Source organism: Mus caroli, unplaced genomic scaffold (genome assembly GCF_978045245.1).
Source record: "Mus caroli unplaced genomic scaffold, Mus_caroli_1 scaffold_17, whole genome shotgun sequence".
In the NCBI taxonomy this organism is placed as follows: domain Eukaryota; kingdom Metazoa; phylum Chordata; class Mammalia; order Rodentia; family Muridae; genus Mus; species Mus caroli.
In genome coordinates this window covers 72,538,086-72,553,012 of record NW_028227272.1, presented here as the reverse complement: position 1 = coordinate 72,553,012, position 14,927 = coordinate 72,538,086, and the positions used below count along the sequence as shown (strand labels likewise).

The following is a 14,927-nucleotide window of genomic DNA, read 5'->3' as shown; positions in this document are numbered from 1 at the left end:
TTATGCTCAGTATATGGGTTGTGAAAACTCCCAATTTACATTAAGCAGCCTGAAAGTGTTTCTCTGACCTTGAATAAATGGCTTATTATTCACATTTTTAAAAATGTAGAGTGGAGAAGCTGATCCCACCTTACTGAATTTTGTAAGAGCTAACTGAATAAGGACATGAATTGAAGACCCTGATTCTCAATGCGTATTTCCCCCAGGAATCTGCAGGGTAGTCATTAGAAGCTAGAGGGTTGAGGTTCAGGTCCAAAGTGCAATCTGTGTGTCAACACAACAGATGTTCTGAAATGCATACTTCTTGAAGTTTTCAGCCTTGCAGTCTAGCAAAGTTTGCCATACTGTGTATAAACTACTGTTAACCCAGAGAAAGAATACCGTTTTCATGTATTTCTTTGGTTCTTGAAGATTTGTGGAGATATTTAGGAAGGGGTTGTGGTGCCTGGTGATCAAACAGAGATGCCCAGTCACTCGTGACTGAAGGAATTTTGGATGCTGCAAGGCTATAGTTAATTGCTCCTCTATCCCGTTTTCCCAGTGGTTGTAACTAGGATTTCTGCAGATCTGTTTTGGGGACTCCAGCTAGAGGGTGTGTAGAAAGCAGATCTTGGGAACATCTCCAGCCTGGGAGGAGTCCAGAGCTTCCCCTTAGCACCACGGACAGAGCACTAAAACCTCTGAGAGAGGCGGAGAAAATCAGGCTCGCCTCACGTGGGGAGGAGGGAGCGCGGTAGCTGACAGGCTGGGAGGAGAGGAAAGAAAGGAAGGAGGAGTGCTCTGGGCAGGGAGTGGAGAAACAAAAATCTGGGCGCATTCAGAGCATCAGGTCCTGGGGGTGTTGTTCAGCTGCAGTGCGCTCCTAATTCAGGCGGACGCTGCCCGAGTTGAGTTTCTCAGCAGATTGTCAGTCCCCGTTGGAGCAGACTGCCATCTAGACCTGACTCCTGGTGAGTTAAGATGAGAGGTGTATGCTTTTTTTTGGGGGGGGGGGAATCTTGAGCTAGGGGCCTACTGGTCCTTTTTCTTTTTTCCTTTTCTTTTTCTTTTTTTTTCTTCCTTTTCTTCTTTTTTTTCACAGCTGATTTTATTTACGGAGTTGTCTTGACAGAGAAGCTGAGGATAAGGGGGTGTTGGTCTTCAGGCAGAAATTGGATGAAATTCAATTCAAGTAAGTGGGCTGGAGAAAATATCCACGAGGGTAGGCATTTAGTGTGTGTGTGTGTGTGTGTGTGTGTGTGTGTGTGTGTGTGTGTGTGTGTGTCTGTGTGTGTCTGTGTGTGCGCGCATAATAAGATAAATAAGCTTTTAGGACAAAAATTCTGGCCACTCATTCTGCCTGACTATTATCTTGCTCCGTGCTCAATTTGTCAAGTCAAGTCATAGGATCAGAAAGCTGTGGGAAAGTATATTTGAGTGTAAGAAGTAACAGGAAATGTGACCTACCTTTGCGCCCAGGAGTGTGCTCCCTTGCCCTTCTATTGATTGACCTGGGTTCTCTTTTTCCTTTCCTTATCCTTTCTGTACTTTCTTTGAGCTCATTAAAGGGAACTTCAGGCTCCCAGATAGGCTTCACTTGTGACGGCAATTTAGCTTAAAAGCCATATTGATTCACTCCATCTCCTCTTCATCTTCTCTGTTCCAAAATTGGTACCTTTTTTTTTTTTGAGGGGGGCTTAGGGAGGAGTTGAAAACATAACTTTGAAGAGGGTGACTTACTGAGAATACATTTCTCCTCACTTTGGAAATCTTTGGCTACAAGAAGAGTGGTGAGTTCACATGAAAAGGAAGGCGATTTATCATCCTGTGAAGGTCTCCGGGAAAGGATTGATGGGGTTTTCAGGAATTCCTTCTGGTATGGGCAATTCTCCCGGTTACCCTCAGTATAGGTTTATTTTATACCTGCTTCAGTGTGCCTTTAGTGTGTGTGTGTGTGTGTGTGTGTGTAGCAGAACATGCTTATTTGTGAAAAGCAGAATTCTTTAGGTATTTCAAAGTTAACTTGGTTTAGACAGTGCATGGCACAGTAATAGTAATAGCTCATCGTTGTGGACACAGAAGGTTGTGTATTTTGATATAGTTTTTTTAACTTCCATTATTGTTTCTGTTATGTAGCCTGGGCCTCTGTTTCTGAATTCAGTATTTATTAGTACCCTGTGGTGAATTACCTGTCAGTAGAGTTTATGAATGTTTAACTTGTCCGGTGGGCTATCACAAAAATTAGTAGCAGTGAAGTATACAACTTTCTCATTTATTCCAGACATGAGGGTGAGATTTAAAAAATCCTCCAGGTATTTAATAAACCTTCTCTCTTGTGAAGGATCACTTGACACTTATTAGCACTTCTAGAACGTTCACAAGCCATACAGGTGCACCCAGAGTTTACTCACGCAGAGCCTTGGTACTCTGCTCATTTCCCTTAAGGCCACCTGGATCAGCGCTGCACCTGAGTTAGAAATTTTCAGTGCAAACATCTTGCTTCTCCATCTTGTGGAAGTTTCGGGAAACAGAGATATCAGTTCAGTTTTGAACTCGAGAACTGGATCCTGGAGGAAAGAACTGTTTTAAGTTTAACGAATGCCATGTTTTAATGCAGGAATGTATTCAACTTCAACTTTAGGTCTTTTCCAAAATGTACACACACTTTTAGTTTAGACTACCACAAGAAGACTTTAAAAGCATGATGGATGAAAGACAATTTTCCAGTGTTCTCGGTATTTAACTGATTTTATCTTTGGACAGAGAAGACTTTGAACACAAAAGTACAGAAGTATGTCTCATAGCAACGTTTTTCATCTTCAAATGGCTCCGAAGTCCCTGTCAATATGTGTCCCCTTAAAAGAGGTAGATTGAAAGGCAGTCTCCATACTTACTCAGAATATGCATGGGGCCAATGCTTCTCTTGTGATCCAGAAGGCAACCCACATGTAGATGTGTTTAAACTACCCAGAGTGAACTCTAAATACAGATACAACTTGCTGTAAGAGCAAACTTCAGCCTTCAGAGGGAGCTGTTCCTGAGCGTCCTCAGGCACCTTGTCAGAAGCTGCATACTTAATGTTAGTTTTTAAAGGAGAATGGCTCTAGTTTTTAAGTTGTGACCATGCTTATCAAAAAATGAAGTATGAGTAGTTTGGTGCCTAATATGGGTAGATTCAAAATAAGCTTAACTATTAGGAGAGGAATGAAAATCCCATATAGTTGACTCCTCGTTTTATTTATTTAATTTTTACTATCTGGTAATAGTGACTCTCTCTGTCTCTCTGTGTGTATATATCTGAGTGTCTTCTAAATTTTCATATCATGGGTTGGAGCTCAGTGGTTAAGAGTTCTTTCTGTTCTTGAAGATCAGAGTTCAGTTCTCAGCACCCACATTGGCTTGTTCACAGCCACTGTAACTCCTCTTCAAAGGAGTCTATTGCTCTCTTTTGGCCTTTGCAGATCACATGTATGACTACACACACACACACACACACACACACACACACTCATACATGAACAAATAAATATTTAACTTAAAAGATCCCATATTGTTAGAAAGTTAGTGAATTTTGAGAAGGTTGTAGCTGTTGGTGTATTCTATGCTCAAAAAATACTTTGTGGGTTTGCCAATAATAATGAATATGAGACTGAGAACTTATCAAAATCTCATAGACTTCAAAAATTATTGTAAGCAGTATAAATTCAATACATAGACATGTGGTGATTAAATAGAGGCTGTGCAATTTTTTGCATCTGATTGTAGAATTTCATGCAAACTCACGAGTAGGTATTCTCAAATGAGTCAGTATAATTAGTTCTCTGGCTCGTGGCCATTTGACCTAATCCTTTCAGGATGACTTAAAACATTTTTTTTCTGGAATCTTAAAATCTTATCTTTCCTCAGATCTCGTACAATATCTCAAGTAGGGCATTTGGATGCTGGCATTATTTTACATTTCTGAGAAGGAATCCATATCCAAGTGCCTTATTTCTGTTCCTGTGTGACTCATTCAGATACATGTTAGCTGAGATTTGAAAAAACTGGAGAAACTCTAAATACATAAGTTTAGTTTTCAGGAAAGACTGTGGACAGTGGTCCATCTTTATTAAGAAATTATTTACCTAAAATATAACTGAAAAAGAGAGACATGCATATACATTGACATGATAAAACTAATAGTGCCTAGTCGTCTCTGTTCTGCATACCATCAGAATAAAGATTAAAAGTTATGTGTAATTTCAAAAAGAAAATTTGGGGACCAATAAAGAAAATGATTGCAGTCACTACTCACCTCTCAGTTTATCTGACCTACTTTCATAGCACTGTGTGACTGAGATGTGGTCCTGCCATGGTGACGGTGAAGGTGAAGCACAAACATTTGTGATGAAAACACAAAGTTCTCTCTCTCTCTCTCTCTCTCTCTCTCTCGTGCCCACTGAATAATGTTTACGTGGAAAATTTGAAACTGAATTTTTTCCACTGTTTTTAGAAAGTGCCTAGTGGTTTCCACATAGATCACATTAATGTAAGTAAGCTAGACAAGACAAGAGAAGAAGGGATGGAAGAGGATTAGATCATGTTCTCAGATCTATGCTTTTGTTCACTTGAGATTTCCTTAACCCTCTCTGAAGTAGTATTGCAAGCATGAAGAAGTATTACAAGGTATTCAATGCATAAAAGTATGGAAATCCATGCAATATAGTGTCGGTTAACCATCATAGGCTTCACCTAAGCACTTTCCGTGTGAGATATCTTTGTGTGAATATATTTGAGGCAGTATTTAAGAATAATTAGGAACAATAGGGGGAAATTGAGGAGCTACGACACTGACTTTGACTTTATTGACCAATACTTTATTCTTTGTGTGTGGTTGATGCTAAGTGATTGAAGCCAGGACCTCATGCATTACATTTAGACTGTAGTTCTTGGAAAGAACAATTTTGTAACTTTTAGCTTGCGGAATTTTTCTCTTTGTTGCAAACCAAGCATCTAAAGTGGCTTGGTGAATCAGGTCATACTTGAACTCCAGAGTTCTCCACTGAAAAGACTATGCATGTCAAACCATATTTTTCTTGAGGTATTAAGGTTGAAGAGAGAAATGGTAATAGCTAAGTCAACAAGTGTGAAACCTTTTAGACTGAATAAGAACTTTGCTAAGTTTAGGTGACAAAATGATCCCCTAGAAAAAAGAACTTGCCCTGCAAACTTCATGACTAGAATTTAATCCCTGGATCCTCTAGGGAAAGGAGAGAAAGAGACTGTCCCCTCACTTCTATGCAGGCTATGGCATACATGCACATGAACACACATGCACACACACACACACACACACAAATTATGAGGATTCAACATTTAAAAATAAATTATAGTATGTTTATCTGGCATCACATGCTGATTGCTTCTATATTAAAGTGTTCAGGTGGAATTATGTATGTGAGAAGCTCAGCACATCAGGATGGTACCTAATACATATTTTTCCTGCTTTCATCCATGAGTTTGGAGAGGTGCTTTACAATTATTTTCATCCTCAAATTCAGTCAGCCTTGCATATACCTACACTCATCTTCTACTATTAGTCTGGTATTTTATAAACAAGACACTACATAACATTAAAATAAGTATTTTGACAATGATTTTCATTATTATGTAGTACCAGGGAATAATTACTGGATGCAGGATGCAGGACAGTACTACATCAGTAGAAAGACAAACATTTATTAAACAAGAGAAATGCTCTCTTTTTCTCTTCACCATTAGGAATTTTCTACTGGCATTTGGTCAGCAATTACATGAGAGTTTCTTTTTCTGTTCGCATAAGATTCTATTTGTGGTAGTATAATTCAAGTCTGGATTTCGACCATTTAACATAAAAATAATGGATACTGGATTAATGATTTAGTTTGAACAAGTGGGAAGAAATGGACATGTCTTGAAAATTATGCTTTGAAAGTTTTTGTGTCTACTGAACATAGAATCATAAAGCAATGTCTGAGACTTGAGTGCCTTTGCACGTTTAGCCATCTCCCTGGCTCACATTAAGTTCCTTATGGATATGTAATTGGTCTACTTGAAAAATATTTGACTCTCCTTCACATTGTCTGGGTTGAAAGGATTTTATTTCAGGCGTAATATTTCAGTAAGCAATTACTCTGTTCATAAGAATACTTACATGAAGATGTTCCTCCATCAGGTATGTAGTGTTTTTTGGGAAACTGAAATGGGGTAACAGAGGAGGGAAATTTTCATTCTGGACTATAAATGTATATATTCCTATTCATGAGACAATGAATGGTACTTATAAAACTGCAGCTCAGAGGATAAATAAGAAAGACATAATACCCTTCCAAGGGAAGTCTTGTTTCTGATCTATCACTTCCTCTCATCTGTCCTTGAGTATTTTCTTAAATTTGTTAGGATGATATTTATTGCTTCTACTCACATAATGATGTATTGGCTTTTCACTGTTGCTGTGACCAGTTGTCAACAAAGTGAAACTCACTGTCTTTAGATTTTAAAAATCAGAATACCAATACTTGCTCGTTACAGTTTATTTTATTTTATGTTACTTATTTTTAAATGCTATTTACTTGTGCATGTGTGTGTGTGTGTTTGTGTGTGTGTGTGTGTGTGTGTGGTGTGTGTGTGTGTGTGTGTGTGTGTGTGTGTGTGTGTGTGTGAAAGAGGGGGGAGAGAAGCATGTTCAAGTGCATACAGATACAGAGGCCCTGGGAAGGTGATGGATTCATTCAAGATGGAATTACAGGTGATTATAGAGGTTATGAGCTCTCATTTCTGCAACTATAATTCTGGATTACATGTTTGGTCACCTAAACAATCTAGTAGAGTAACTCATGTTGACTCTCACGTTGAGATTAAATAATTGAAATAATCATTGAGGACATTTGTTTAATCTGCCACTGATTCTACTGATATCCCTTTTAACCTCAAGCCCCCAAATTAATTGCGTCCTATGAAACAATAATATATCAGGAATAATAAAAGTTTTAGATATTTTTTAATATATTAATTTTAAGTTTTCTAGTAACAATTGATAATTATAAATTATATATTCATAACTTTATCAAATGAATACTTAATATTTGCAATCAAACAGCCATCTTAAGAAAGTAATCTCATTATTTATCTATGTTAACATCTAAATCACTTAGCTATATATTACCAAGTATCCTGTTGTCCTTATTTATTTATAAAGCTTTACACTTTCCATGCATACCTGCATCATGACCACAAAATTTTGTTTTGTCTTTTAATTTTAATTTAATTTATTTTTATTTTATTTTATTTAATTTATTTAATTAATTTATTTATTTAATTTAAAAAAAATTTGTTTTGTCTTTTAATCTTCATAGAATGCAGACTTCACAGGATTTCTGGAGTTGAGCAATAATAATTAGTTCACTTCACACATTAACTCTGTGAATATATTTTCTGATGAGTTATATGGCCATGTGAATTGTATTTAACAATAATCATGTCATCCTTTCAAATACTCCTATAACCCCACAGAGGACCATTGTGTAAGATGGATGCATTTTTTTCTGTGCTATTGTTCTCAAAATGAACTTGAAAATGCCCTACTCAGATTAATTGAATGCAAATGAATTCATGTTTCCTCACAAGTTTGTCATTCATTTTTCTTAAAATTATATTGTAAATAGATGTGACATGCTTTATGGTTGTTGTGCAAAGAGCATCGTCCTTCTTAAAAGCTTTGTCATTTGTTAAAAAGAAACCATTAAGAGTAAAGTAAATTATCTTATCTGATCACAGTGGTAGCACTGACCTTCAGATAATAAATTCTATGACCAGTAGAACAAATGAACTATATTTGAAGTGGTGAAAATTACATAGAAAATTTATGTTCAGATACAAAACTATTATAATTATGACAATACACCTACATTTTTGTCTTTTAACTTTAATAGTAGTTTTACATTAGATTGCCACATTACACAGTCTCCCTGCTTTACAGAAATTCTAATATCCAAAAATTATAAGCTACTTTAATTTCTTTTCATACTTATTTCTTGTGGCATGAGAAATAATTTGAATATTGAACTCAAGATAAAAAATATTTGGTATAGCATGAAATTAAAGAAAGTTGATCCTTAATCATCATTTTGATAAGAGACATACATCTCTTAGCAAATAAAGAATCACAAGGATATACTTGTTGAGGGAAGATAAGATCTGACTATGGAATGTGGGTGATGTTTAAGTAATTTCTATTGATAAAATTACAAAAATTTCCTGTATAATTTTAGCTCTCAGACCCAGAGTGGCAGAAACTGTAGCGTTCCGGAAGCTACTCCTCCAGCCATGTTATTCTGATGAGCAAATACTTCAACTGAGTTTTCAGCCATCATCAGTAAGAAGGATGGTGGTAGGCTGCCTGTACACATGGCCCTCTTTAGCAGGCCAACTGTCACTCTCACCACCCACTTCACTGAGAGCATATGGTGTTACTTCAGTTGCGGAAGGAAGTATGTGTGGACATGTCTGCAAGTGGAGCGCTGATGGTGATCTTCCTCTTGTTGCTCATGCCACCAACTGTCTCTCACTCATTATCCACATCCTACATCAAGGATAGTATGTGTAGCAAGTGAGGCTTTTATTAATTTTTACTCTAGTAAATCATAAGACTGACTGGATGTCATCATTATACATTTTGTAAAAGCAAGTAGTGTAGCGACTTTTTAAAGGACAGAAGTAAAACATATTTTCAATCAATCAAAACCCAACTTGCAAAGATTCTATAAAAAGGAATAGCAAAGACATGGGAAATATAATTGGGGTAAATTACTATAAAATAGTTGATCAGTACACTACAAAGAGATTTTTGCAAGCACATGGAGAAATTGATGAGACTACATGATTCGAATGAAGCACTATTTAATACAGTATGATTTATTTAATACAATATTCTAAAATATTGAGATAGAACTTGGGATTTAAGCATTGTGAATTCAAAATGAGGAACGGGGGTGAATGCATTTTAGAATGGCCATGGAACTCATATACACAAAGCTTATCTGATCTGCATTCTGATTAGAAGCATACTTAGTGGGTTTACTGGCTGGTTTCATGTGTCAACTTGACACAAGCTGGAGTTAGCACAGAGAAAGGAGCCTCCCTTGAGGAAATGCCTCCATGAGACCCAGCTGTAGGGCATTTTCTCAATTAGTGATCTAAGGTGAGAGGGCTCATTGTGGGTGGTGCCATCCATAGTCTGGTAATACTGAGAACCATAAGAAAACAAGCTGAATAAGCCAAGGGAAGCAATCCAGTAAGCAGAACTCCTCCATGGCCTCTGCATCAGCTCCTGCCTCCAAGTTCCTGTCTTTTGTGAATCCCTGTCCTGATTTCCTCTGGTAAGGAAGATCAATGTGGCAATGTAAGCTGAATAAACCCTTTCCTCCCCAGCATACTTCTTGGTCATGATATTTTTTGCAGGAATACAAACCCTGACTAAGACATGGGTTCACATTGGTGTAGCACTTAGGCAGGGTTTGATAGAACTAATATACCTATATCTATATCTATCTATTTATCTGTCATACACACACACACACATATATGTACATATAAAGAATATATACATGTGTGTGTGTATATATATATATATATATATATATATATATATATATATATATATCAAAGAATATGAGAGAGAGAGAGTGTGTGGCTCCAAATGAGATAATGGCACTTCAGAACACTCTTGGGATTTTACTTGACATTTTTTATTATCAGGTTTGTTGCATTTTTATTTTCTAAGTGCACTTCAGCAGCAAAGAAAAAAATGAGAATTTCCCCCCCGTCTGGCTATTTCATCTTATATGTTCTGCATCATCTTTTCTCCTAACTATGGTGATCTATTGTTCCTGTCATCAGGGCGAACTCTTGAGAGCCAGTAAACATCTGAAAATTTCATATTTCATGACCAGCCACACATGTATGCACATAACCACTTGCTAAAGGGTGTTTTGTGCAGGGAACCTCCTAGCCTGGAGTGGGTTGAGATGAGACACAGCAGGCAGGCCTCTGGTGTGGCTTTAAAGACTGAGGGACTCCAGACGTTCTAACTCTCTAACTGTACTGAAATGCTGATGATCACTTCCCAAAGGTCCTCAAAACTTCCTTGCTCTTTCTGAGCGTAGAAAGCTGCCTGCAGGCCATTTACACCTGCAGTGTAATAGCAGGAGGGAGGGCTGGTGATTAAGTAATGTAGCCTTTGTTCTCTCTTCTCTGCAGGGTCTGTGCTGCTCTAACTTTCAGCCTGCTAGTAGAAGTCACAGGAAGAAAAAGGGACACTGAAAAGTCATTATAGCATTTGTTACTAAGTTGCAGAAAGTTCTCTAAGAAAAAAGGAAAAAAAAATGAATGAATAAAAATGGGGGTAGGGAAAATTATTCTTCTCTTTGTTGAAGAAGTTTTCTGTTGACAAAGTTCTCTTTGGCTTAGTTCTTCTTTGTCCTCAGCACTTATACATCTATCAGGATACATGATCACATGTCAAAAAGTTCATCACACATTCACACATAAAATCAAATCATAAATTGAAGTAGAAGTTTACAACAGTGAGTGTTTACATGCATATCCATTAGGAGTAATTATCTGGCTAAACATCCATCACCTGTCACAGCTACCCAGGTTCACTGAGAGTTAAACACCATAACTAAGTTATTAGTGAAGTATAGATAAACCTAGTCATTATTTTATCTTCTGTCCTAGCACCTAGAATAAATCATGAATTCCCTTTTCATGACCTTTGGTTGACAGCAAAACTGGTGACGTGTTACTATATAACTGTGAACCCAATAACACATGTATCAAGTAAACATTTTAAAATACAAAGAACAGTAAACCATTGAGAAACGATATTTACATCAATGGGGGTGAGATGAACTTTTAAAATCTTAGTAATAAAGAAATGCAGGAGTGGTGGAACCATTTAACAATTGAAAAAATTGCCCCCTCTTCATTTATTCTTTGAGATTTTCATGTAATATAGTTTCTGTCATATTCTTTCCAATCCCCAAATTTCTCTGAGACATCCTTTCTCATCCATTCCCATTTAATTTCATATCATTTCTGTTTATTTTCTTTTTCTTTAGTGTATGTGTAGTGTATACACACACACACACACACACACACACACACATGGGGAGAGAGAAATTTTGTGGATATAAATGTAAAAGGTAGCAGGGCAAGGTGGTGCAGAGGCAGGCGGATTTCTGAGTTTGAGGCCAGCCTGGTCTACAAAGTGAGTTCCAGGACAGCCAGGGCTATACAGAGAAACCCTGTCTCGAAAAGCCAAAAATAAATAAACAAACAAACAAACAAATAAATAAATGTAAAAGGCTCTTAGAGAATTGGGACAAGGGAAACATCATAAAAATATTTTGTATGAAAAAATCTGGATAAAATAACTCATTATGTAAATGAATAAAAAGGACTTCCCTTGATATGAAAACAAAAGCAAGCAAACAAACAAATAGTAAAAGGAAAAAGCCACTTAAAACATGGGGTCTGACTTGTATTGGCCTGAACATAGGGCCTGTCCTAGAGTGTAGATCAATCTATTAAAAAATGACTTTCCCTCCCCCAGAAGCTATCATCTTTGAGTAGCTTCTTGGTTAAGGTGGCCCCTTCTCTTTCTTGACGGGGTTTAGGTCTAGCATGAGCTTGTGCAAGTATTGTGCATACTGACATAGACTCTCTAAGTTCATATGTTTTTCTACCCTCTTGTCTGGAAAATCCTGGGTGTCCTCAATCACTCTTAGCTCTTAGTCCATTTCATCGCGTCTTTTACCTTGATCACTCAGTCTTAGCGGGACGTCTCTGACAAAGACAAAGACACTCCATAAAGACTCTTTGCTCTGCAATTTGTTCAGTTATGTGTCTCGAAATTAATGACTATCTACTGTAAGAAAAGTGGTGGATTGAGATATTGTTTGTGGGGGCATAATGGTGTTAGTAAAAGTTATTTTGTTTGTTTTTTTTTTCACTTAGAAGAATGATGGTAGTAATAGCTCTCCCCTCCCCTGGAACTTTAATCTATTTAGTCTCAGGTTCTTGACCACATATGACAATATGAGATATGTGTTCCATCTCAGAGGATGGTCCATAGATAGAAAAAAAAGTGGTGGGTTATTTCCATATCTTTCATGCCACTTTTGCACCTGTGGACATATCTTCCTGACATCATTATTATAACCTGCAATATTTGTAGCTGAGCAAGGTTGGAGCTTACCTTTCTTCTGTAATAGCATGTCTACACCTTCTAGCACGATGAATCCTAGCTATAAGAGGTGAAACATTCAGAGAAGTACAAGCTAGATTTCTCCATATTCTATGCCATAAATATGCAGTGTTATCAGCCTTGGGGGTTTAACAAGTTGTGGAGGATATCAAATACTTGTAGTATTTGAGACAGGGGTATCTATAATCCCTCTTGGTTCAGTAACTCTGGAAGATGTAACCCATTCTTGGTAATATGGGTTTTGTTTGGTAGCATATATACAATGTCTAAGTAACAATGCCTTCCCCATTATCTAGTGACTTCATTTAAAACTTTTATATATGTTACATTGTATGTTTTAGGAATCTCCTGTTGTTTTTTTTTTGTTTGTTTTGTTTTGTTTTTGTTTTTGTTTTTGGTATCTTTGTGAGAATGAATGTATATAGAAACTAGGAAATCAGAAGCAATACAAGTGGAGAGATTTTCATGGGCGGAGTGTGGAGCTTAATAGTAGAGACTATAAAAGTGGAAGAGTAAATGAGGGTGAACAATATAAATAAAGATGGGGAGCAGGGAGGCAAGGAATATGAGGCATGGGAAAGTGAAAAAAAAAAAACTTAGTATGTAAGAGTATCCCAGAAGAACACTTGCTACTTGGTAAGCTAATTGAAAAATAAAATTAAAATTAAGACATAAACCAGCAAAAAAGGAAGGAAAGTGAAAAGAGCCAGGTCACAGGTCATTGGTAGAATGCCCACACAGAAGGACTTTGGTTCAAGTCCTGGTCTTGTAATAATGCATTAGCATTCGGATTCCTAAACAAAATGCAAGAAGAACAAAGAATACCAATGATGTGAGCTATTCATATTTAAAATGTCATATTTGTTTGTGCTACAAATAGATGCATGGTCCTTTAAAGCTGTTTTTTCTAATTGTAGGGTTTTTCTCTGAAATGTGATTAAGTCGTTTGTTTATGAGTGGGTCTTGGACTTTTTAAATTATCATTGAGCATCACTTTCAAAGAATAAGGCATCCACATGGTCTGATAGACAATTTTATGAGTTTTATTTTTGTTTCTGAAGTACTAAGGAACAGGAATTTAATAGCATATGTATATGTTTAATATGCATGCCTATAAAACTGTCTTTTTCTTTTCCTTTCTTTCTTTTTTTTATTCCAAGACAGGGTTTCTCTGTATAGCCCTGGCTGTCCTGGAACTCACTTTGTAGACCAGCTGGCCTCGAACTCAGAAACCCGCCTGCCTCTGCCTCCCGAGTGCTGGGATTTTTTTTAATTATTATTTTTATTAGGTATTTTCTTCATTTACATTTCCAATGCTATCCCAAAAGTCCCCATACCCTCCCCCCCTGACTCCCCTACGCACCCACTCCCACTTCTTGGCCCTGGCATTCTCCTGTACTGAGGCAGATAAAGTTTGCAAGACCAAGGGGCCTCTCTTTCCACTGATGGCCTGCCCAGCTAATCTAGGCAGTTTGCTGGCCCGTATGGGGATCAAACCCGCGACCTTGGCGTTATTAGCATCACGCTCTAACCAACTGAGCTAACCGGCCAGGATCTTTATGAACTTTCACATGCCTCCTATAGATTCAAGCCTCTGAACACAGATTCATAAGTGATAAATAAATTTTCAGTTATCAACACTGTACACAGCCCTTTACCTAAATTCTATCCTAGACTTTGCTTAGTTATCTGAGCAGGAATTCTATTTTAAGAGACATTTTTTGTTTCTTTGAATTTTCCTGTTCTGAGATTAGCTGGTTAAGATACTTTTATAAAAAGAAAATCTTTTGATGTACCTTTTTTTTTTTTTTTTAATTGGAGAGAGATTTGATTTCCTTAAGTGTTTTGTTGCCTAAGCATAATGACTATCCGGCCGCGCGGTGTAGAAGAACAGATGCTGCTTATTCTGATGTATGAGATGAACTTGCTTCCCTCAGCATGCACAGGAATGAAATGCATCTGGCGTCAGTACATAAAAGTCAACTGTGCTCCAAAATGTGCTTCCGTATATCATTCTGTAGATTCTTTCTTTCCTAGCGGCAGCCACGCTGTCATTGGCTCCAAGGGGGTCTTTGCTTCACTGTGAAATTCAAGTGAGACTCTCAAATTTGGAAGATACTAAATTCCTAACTTCAGACAGATCTTGAGCAGGTGAGGTTACCAGTGCATGAAGTTTGGAGTCCTGCTGAGGAATTAACAACAACAACAACAACAAAAAATGGCCTGGGGAAAATAACTAGGATCAGGAAGCAAAAGTGTGTTGGCATACAACGTAGTGATCATGAGGGTGTTATAAATGTCAACCAGCACAGGGAAGGAGAATTAGGAGGGAATGGGGAAAACAAGTAAGTGAAGCTAAGCGTTTAAATGCCCCCTAGACATAGTGATGGGGGTGGAGGCTCATGCTAAGCACTGGAGCATCCAGGCTTTCTGCATGAGTTTTGTGACATGTGTTACTGGTGAGGGGGTGATGCACAGGAATGCAGAATCCTGAAGAACAGCAACTTCACTTTGCATTGCATTGTCTAGGCAGCCTTTGAATATGCAGTATCTCTAAAGACTCTGCATTGAGTGTGTGATGCACTGACAAACCCAAAGGACAGCAAACAAAAAGGATTGATGAACCTATTTTTTTCATAGAATATACCAAAGTCACATTTAA

At 37.4% G+C, this 14,927-nt stretch overlaps 1 protein-coding gene and 1 non-coding gene across 2 annotated transcripts in view; one reads left to right on the top strand and one right to left on the bottom strand.

Moving 5' to 3' along the window:
• Positions 1 to 744: 744 nt before the first annotated feature.
• The window catches only part of Robo2 (roundabout guidance receptor 2), a 1,540,028-nt gene continuing 1,525,845 nt past the window's right edge, over positions 745 to 14,927 (top strand). Inside the window, exon 1 of the mRNA XM_085832480.1 lies at positions 745 to 950. The gene's annotated coding sequence lies outside the window, so the exon portion shown is untranslated. The remainder of the gene's footprint in view (positions 951 to 14,927) is intronic.
• Positions 13,742 to 13,815, bottom strand: Trnai-aau (transfer RNA isoleucine (anticodon AAU)). Its single transcript has one exon. It is a non-coding gene; the product is annotated as a tRNA-Ile (tRNA).